At 28.8% G+C, this 8499-nt stretch overlaps 2 long non-coding RNA genes across 3 annotated transcripts in view; one reads left to right on the top strand and one right to left on the bottom strand.

The window, feature by feature from the left end:
* The first annotated feature begins 1528 nt into the window (after window positions 1-1528).
* The window catches only part of LOC107021603, a 13704-nt gene continuing 6733 nt past the window's right edge, over window positions 1529-8499 (top strand). For both annotated transcript variants that reach the window (XR_001457049.2, XR_001457048.2), the window contains exons 1-3: window positions 1529-1689; window positions 1760-1830; window positions 2573-2645. This is a non-coding gene — a long non-coding RNA (uncharacterized LOC107021603). The remainder of the gene's footprint in view (window positions 1690-1759; window positions 1831-2572; window positions 2646-8499) is intronic.
* LOC114077504 lies at window positions 4430-8189 on the bottom strand. The gene is made up of 2 exons (XR_003578743.1): window positions 7362-8189; window positions 4430-5323 (listed from the first exon to the last, which is right to left on the bottom strand). It is a non-coding gene; the product is annotated as an uncharacterized LOC114077504 (long non-coding RNA).

Here is an 8499-nt window from a genome sequence, read left to right as displayed (position 1 = left end):
ATTTAGGGATAATGCCAAGTATTCCCTCAACCTATTCCCGAAATCTCAGAGACACACTTATACTATACTAAGGTCATATTACCCCTTGAACTTATTTTATTAATAATTTTCTATCCCTTTTCAGCCTATGTGACACTATCTTGTGGGCCCAACGCTGATTGATTTTTTTCCCAAGTTAGCGCCACGTAAGCCGAAAGGGAGTAGAAAATTACTTATAAAAAAAGTTCAGGGGGTAATAGGACCTCAGTATAGTATAAGTGTGTCTCTGAGATTTTGGGCATAGGTTGAGGGGGTACTGTGCATTTTCTCTATTATTTATATCAAGATATGTTCCTCTAAGATTTTAAAATAATTGTGGTAATCTAAAATATTATATATGTGATTCTTTCTCTTAATGTAAAATATATGATTGCGTGTAATCTCATAATTAATGGAATTGAAGTGATTATATTCCACAATCTTTTACTTGTATATATAAAGTCATGTACATGACATAGAAAGATATAAATGAAATTATTCAATAATCTTATTTCACTTGATGTTAGATTTTAGACTTATTGAGTTATATTTTATTATATGGAATAAAAGTATCTAAATAAATTAAATAAACTAAAAATTTAATGAAAAACAATATATAATATTTTGAAATTATTTTAATCACAATAGTTGTTTTGTGGTCCAAACAGTATTTTTTTAATTAAAATTTTCATAATAAACATAAGCCACTTATATTAATATATAGGATAATATATAATAAAGTATTGTGTATGTGAAATACTCTCTTCGTCTCATATTAGTTTATCAATATTAATTTTTTACGGTGCTTAAAAAACATATTTTTATAGTTCACGCCTTATAATACTTCTTGTGAATTACACAAACAAATATGAATACTTTCAAAATTTAAAATTAATTGCAAGAGCAATAAAAAAATTATTTTTAAGTTATACTAATTTAGTAAGGTGATCAACTAATATAAATTTATTATATTTAATATAATGATAAATTAATATGCTACAACTATATTTAATATAATAATAAACTAATATTCATTAATTCACTTTTTATTGTCTTTTTTTAAGATTAAAATATAAAAGCTTTGATTAATAATTTATGATATATTTTTTATCATATTAATATGCAAATAATAGATATTTATAGTACTTTTTTGTATAGCTTTAGAATATAATTTTTTTTTATAAAAAATCAAATTAATATGATTTTATTTTATTTTGAAAAGTGGTCAAATAAAATTTCGGAAAACTAAATATTACAATTAAAAAATTGACAAAGAAGGTATAAAATGAAGGAATTAATATAAAATATACAATTCTTTAGGTGTATTGATTACCGTGTCTTGATTTACAAGTAAGACTTCTATGCACACATTTTAATAATTTCATCTTTCTTTCTTTATTTTTAATCAAGCATTTGCCATAGTTAATTTATTTTTTTTAAAAAAAAATTAATTTTGGACTTGAAGTACTTCTATTAATACCTTGATGGGCTAAAAGTTCAAACAAAACAAAGAAAAGTAGTACATTGTTGGCCCAAAACCCGGACCAGCTTTCCTCATTTGATCCTTCTTCTCTTTCCACTTTTTTCAGTTCTCCATTTCTGCATATTTGTCCGCCGCCACCCTTGATGTTCTTCAATGATGAAGAATGTTGAAAAATTTAGTCGTCAAAGGTTTGGGCTCCATCTTTTTTGTACTTCTTCCTATTATTCTTTTGATAATCTAACTCTTTCTTTTTTGTAGGTGTACTATCCGGTAAGAGTTCTTGTCAAGCTCTCAAAAGGGTGTGAGCCTAGTAAGCTTTGTAGATCTTTGTAAGTCATTTTGTACCTATAACAAAAAAATGTAAAAATAAAAAGTTGGAAGAAAACGTCAGTGACAGAAAATAAGAAAATAACAAAATGAAAATTTAAAAATAATTGGATCTATCTAGACATGCACTGATGAAATTTAATTTTAGAGATTAGAAAAGTGAGATTCGTCTATAGAACTCTAATATGTTGTGTACTTTGTCATCTTAGTGTAAATGTTCTTCCTTTGTTTTCTTTATATTCTTCCGTTACCCATTCTCAATTGGGTTCTTTCAAATTTTAATTTTTTAAGATGTTTCCTTGTAAAGATTCTTGGTAGAACGAGGTCTTTAATTTTAACCTCATCAACCTTAATTTGGTTAAAAAAAAATTCATTCCAATATTCTATCTTTCAATCTAGAACAAAGACTAAGAAAGAGTTTCTTCAAGCAGGTATCGCACTGAAAATAAGATTTTGATCGAAATTGTAATAGATTGAGAGTCCTTTCGCCAACAATCGTATGTTTAGAGTTCATTTTTTGAATTGAACTTGGTTAATAAGAAACTTGATTGAAGAGTATTAGCATGCATCAACTTCTTGTCGTGGAGTTAATTTCGCAAAATATATATGTTGATGTCTTCTTCAGCTATCTTTTGCCTCGTCGTTACTTAGTTTATTTGGGATGGTCAACTAAGAGATTTTAAATTTAATTTAATTACTACATGCATGCTATTACATAGTTCTAATAAGCTTGTGTTGATGCAGATTTTGTTATTTTGCTTGGTGATGGAGGGTTTATTATATGATCGTGTCTGTTTTATGATCTTTGCAATGTCAGGTTAGAACTCTATCTTTGTTTTTTATTTTTATGCTTAACCATGTTGTTAGGGTAGATTGTGATGAATTATCGATTCTTGCGGATGCAGGGAATTGATTTTTTGTGTTTTAAAATTCGAAAATCTGTCTTAAATCTACAAATATTTAGCTAAGCTATTTTATTTTCCTCTAAATTGATTTCCTTTTGTAGCAGTCTTTATATTTTAATTTGGTTTATAATGATATTTTCTGTACTTTCAATGTGCTTATACCTATATTATGATTCATGATTCAGATGATAGCTCATTGATCTAATTCCTACATTTGATAGATTATAGTTCAGGCTACTAAAATCAACATAACGTATATAATTGCGTGTTTACTTGTTTAAACTTATTGGAGTCTTTTTTTTATTTGCTTATTTGGAATTTCTGAAAGCATGTATGAACTCCTTTAATACTTGTTACATGATATCAATATTATATTTAAAGTTTAAATGTATTTAGAACCAAGCCCTCCATTACATATATATATAGTTTAGTTTTTAAAAAAATGTCAATACGCGATTACATTTAAAATAATGTAAGAGTGATACTATCTTCAAAACACACTCAATTACTTGAATGTGAATTGTTCAACATATGCATAAGTGTATTATTCCCCTCCACTATTTCAAACTCTTGCTACCAATTCTTCAAATTCAAGAACTCAAAATATTAGATGTTTTATCTACCATTGGCAATAAAGAGTTAACAATATTAATCTATTTAAGGTATTAAATATTATAACTATTATAAATATTTTAAAAAACAAAGTAATGATAAAACATACGAAAATATTAGAGAAGAATAAAGAAGATATTAGAGAATTAGAATAAAATTATTTGAGATTAAAATTATACCTGATAATTTATAATGCAAATACTAAAAAATAAAATTGTACCGAAAAGTTCATTATCAATATTTGTGTCTTTTAGAAGAACTCTTGTTTATTTTTATTGCATAAAACACTTCCTAACCTTTTTTAACTGACATATGCTTGAAAAAACAATGCAAAAAAAAAAAAAGAGAGGGTAAATCAATCAATTTACATGATAAAAAATTAAAAATTAATAAATTTCTATATTAATTTAAGTAATCGCATAACATTTTAGATCATATAATGTTATAATTAGGTGTACTATGCAAAACATAATATTATAAAAAATTATTAAGTGAGTTAAAATAACATACCTCTAAATGATTTCATAATTATAACAACTACTTCATCTGAATTGTTTTATAATAATCATTAACAATTTCAATATACGTAAAAATATCCAATATCTCAAATAACCTGTATATCACAATAGATTTTGGAACACTTCTTTATATACTACATTTATAACCTCATTCATTAATTATCCTTCTTCATTGTAATTTGTAACTCAGTATTTTTAATTCCTGTCTACTTGTTGCTCTCGAAACAGCTACGTAAAGTTCTCCATGAGTAAAAATTGATTTCTTAAAAAATAATCCAACATGAGATAATGACTGTCCTTGGCTTTTGTTGATTGTCATGGCAAATGATACAATTATAGGAAATTGTCTTCTTTGAAACTTAAATGGGATTCTAGCATCTGAAGGTGTTTAAGTCATTCTTGGAATAAATACCTTCTGTCCAGCTATCTGTCCAGATAAAACCTTTGCTTCAATTGCTTATTTTTCAAGCTTAGTAACAATCAACCTAGTTCTGTTACATAATCCTGCTGCGTCATCAATATTTCTTAGTAACATCACTGGAACTACAACTTTTAAAGTGACTGAATAATTTGAAACTCCAGAACATTTAATAGTGTTAAAAAATTCTGGGGTATGTACATGTTCTAAAGCTGAATAAGTATGACAGACTTGCATATTTTGTCAGAACTCAAATATGATTTCTCAGGATTATGATTCAAAGAGATCATATAATGATTGATTGATTGATTCTACCATATCAAGAGTCAGAGCAAGAATGACTCTTTGCTGTAGGTACCCAACATCATTACAATTAGTACTAAAATCTGGATACATACTTTCCACAATAGCTGCTGTTGGATCAGTACACTCAGTTATTAGAAGATCCTTTGCTATTAAAACTGTATCAATTTCATCAAATGAATTACCAATACTACCATCCGCAACTGTCAATATCCAATCATAAACTCTTTCAACTCTTTTAGATCAGAAGCAGTGTCACTGTTTTGCAATCTCATATTCTTTGTCAGTGTTAATAATTCACAATGGAGCCATAAATATGAAGAGTTGAGTTGCATTTACAATATCTTGTCGACTCCCTTTAGGGATCACAGGAAGAATTTTTCTGTAGTCACCTTCAATAACAATTGTTTTACCACCAAATGGTAATTCTGAGTTGGATTCATCTTTGTAGCCAATAATATCTCTTAAAGCCTTATCAAGAACTTCAAAATAATGTCGATGCATCATAGGAGCCTCATCCCAGATAATCAACTTAGTCTTGATTTGCAAATGTGCTAAAGGAATAACTTGTTTTAAATTGCATGTTGAGTCTTCAATTATATTTAACGAGATAACAAATCTTGAATATGTTGTTCGTCCATCTGGTAATACCGTAATAGAAGTTATGCAATCTCGCTAGATGCAGCTGTTAAAATAGACCTTATGGCAGCTGATAGAGTCTTCCAAGTATAAAGTTTTCCTGTTCCTCCAAATTCGTATAAAAAGAAAAATCCATCAATTTTTTTCATGAACTGTTGCCATATTTTTTTATAAACTGACTTCTGCTCATAAGTTAAATTAAATAGCAATTGTTGATGTTCATCAGCTAAAGCACGTTTATTCTAACGCATTTCATCACAAATTAATCTATTAGTGATGTCAACATCCTCCTCATTGTAAACATGTATTGACATTGTAGGAAAATCTGAAAAACTTCTTCCACAACTTTTAAAAAATTTCCTATCTTTTGCAAGCAACAATTCTTCAAATCAGCATCTGATAGATTAGCTTCTGAAAAAATATATAATAAATTAATATTTAAACATAAATATAATAAACTAATTAATAAAAAATAATAATATAGATTTCATGATTTTAATAAGATTATTTCAAAATTTAAAAATATCATTGGGTATAAGGGTTATCTAATACTTTTCTTTGTTCATAAAGAATATCTTCAGATAATAAATTTCATGTTTGATTGTTAAACAACTTCCAAACATGATATTAAATTTGATATAAGTAGCATAGCAAATAATTGTCTTAGATATGAAGACATTCCCCAATGACTTGCTTCTACTATAGTGTTAACATGTTCTTTGTCATCATCTAATAATCCTAAAGCATAACATGCATCTCTAAAAGTCTTATGATCAATATCATTTATTCTTCTGATATCCTCATATGAAGTGGGACCTCTAACAATATTCAATAACAATCTAAGATAATATTGTTAGGATCGAATTCGCGCACACACACTTGATGAACGAAGAACACAAGAACTTTCAAGAGAAAGAGATGAGAGATCTAGAGAGAGAAAGAGAAAACCCAATATTTCGTGGTAACACCCCGTGAGTAAACTTCCACGGCAGTGAGGTATACTTATATTAATAAATCAGAGTATTTTTGGTTACAGAGAATAAATAGTAAAGCCTAAAATTTAGGCCGTGGCGCTGCCCCGAACGCCGCCTTCGGATGGGGGGCTCCTGCCCCCCATAACCCCATGGCAACCTCACCGCGGAGGTTAAACCGCATAAACAGTATATATATTAATCAGGCTCCACAACCTAACAAATATTGCTTACGGATCCCGGGGAAACAAAAAGAATTCTTCCAATAAAAAATGCAAAAGTTTTTCTTTTATCCCATCTCTTAGATTGTTGTTTCCAAACAAACTTCAAAAGGAAATTCTGCATAGGTAAAATCTGTTGCTTCAGAAAATTCCCTTGTTTGCTTCAAAACCAACTTAAAACTTGAATTCCTTTATGGTTGGTTTATTGATGACAACATCAATTAAATCGTCATATGAACCTATTATATTCTGATTTCCTGGTAAAATGAAAAGATAACCTTTCTACAGAAGGTTCTCTATGGTGAATTGGGAATTTAAAAGATTCTCCAAGCTGCTTCACATGGTGATATATATTGACAATCACAACACATTTTTTATTTCTTCAACCCTTATTGAATATGAAGATTCGCACTATCACAAAAAACAGTTTTAACATGGTCATAAATTTTTGTTAACATACTTAAATAAGTAATCAATTGACCTTAATTGATTGCACCATTTAATATTAATATGCGCCCCATATTTCAAGAACAAAAATTTATTGTGTGTACAACATATCTATTATCCAAATCAATACCTGATCTCTTGTAGATGTGCCATCATCTCTTCTTCTATAACACAAGATATCCCTCCTCATCAATTGAGGTAGAATAAATAAACCTTTTTAGAATGTGTTTTGAACATTTTCCAGTTTGCATGCAAGGAGATGATTTTCTAACTGAACCATATGGGTCATGCATCATGAAGTTTGTAACAATCACATAGTAATTCGGATCAATTAATTTATTTGACGATTCAGCTGAAATAAAATCATCAATGTCACCAATATTCGGAAATTTATTGTACATAAATAGCAAAATATGTGCAATAGACAATCCACGCTTTTGAAATTCAATATAAAATTTAAAATAAACAATTGTGGTATAGTAATAAGTCAATAATATACCTGCTTTTACTTGTCCAAAAACTTTTTTGTCTTGCAAATCCTTAATTAGGTGATCTAATTGACTTTAAAGACCCTCGTTACAATGTTTGGCCGATCTTCTGGAGCCAATCCCCTAATTTTCACAAATCTAGTGATCTCATGCTATTTAGAATTGCAAGTAAATATAATAAATAGATCAGGATATCCAGCCCATTTGCATATTGTCATTGCATCTTGATATTTTTGCAACATGTAACGTGTACCTCCAGTGAAAGAAGAAGATATTACTCTTTGTCCTTGAGAAGAAGGTGGAGTGTCTCCCTGCAAAACAACTTGTAATCTCTTATAGAATTCTGCTCTCAAGTGTGGTTGATGGAGCCTATAAAATAACGATCAAGAAGATTCTATCATTGTATATCTATCTATCAAGAATTGTTGAAATAATCTATTAACCGATACGAATGTAGGGATTTCATTCTTCCTTTTCTTGAATTTTGTATGAAAAAGTATTCAAGAACGCTAACATATTTCCTTCCATTAGATGATTAATCAATTCCACTTAAAGGAATATCTTCTCTATATCCATCTTCACCAAATGAAAAAAGTAATGGACATTGCAAACATAAGTATGCTGCATTTAATTCGCTTATTCTATTAAATTGATCAGAATGACTTTCAATTATTATATATATGTCAGAACTGATTGCTTCAAAATCACCAACCACCAAGCTGATATCTCAGAAACTGTTGACAAATTGTACCTTCTTCCACATGTTCCTCTTTTTTCTCTCAGGGTGTGTTTGGTATGAAGGAAAATATTTTTCTAGAAAATGTTTTCCTGAAAAACAAGTAGATTTTGGATTTATTTTCTTACGTTTGGTTGGTGAGTAGAAAATATTTTCTAGAAATGATTTTTAGTGTTTGATTTATGAATGAAAATGTTTTTTGACATCTTTTATTTTTACTTAAGTAGAAAATAATTTATGAAATTAAAAATATTTTTTGGAAATAATTTTTTTTGGGGTGAGGGGGCTGGCGTGGGGTGGACAGGGGTTAGGTGAAAAAATAAATTTTTGAAGTTGATTTTTTTAAAAAAAATAAAATTAATTTTTTTTTGGGTGGTGGTGGTGGTGGTGGTAGGGGGGTTGGTGGGGGGAAG

The sequence above is a fragment of the Solanum pennellii genome, chromosome 6 (assembly GCF_001406875.1).
Source record: "Solanum pennellii chromosome 6, SPENNV200".
NCBI lineage: Eukaryota > Viridiplantae > Streptophyta > Magnoliopsida > Solanales > Solanaceae > Solanum > Solanum pennellii.
This window is presented reverse-complemented; position numbering and strand designations above follow the sequence as displayed.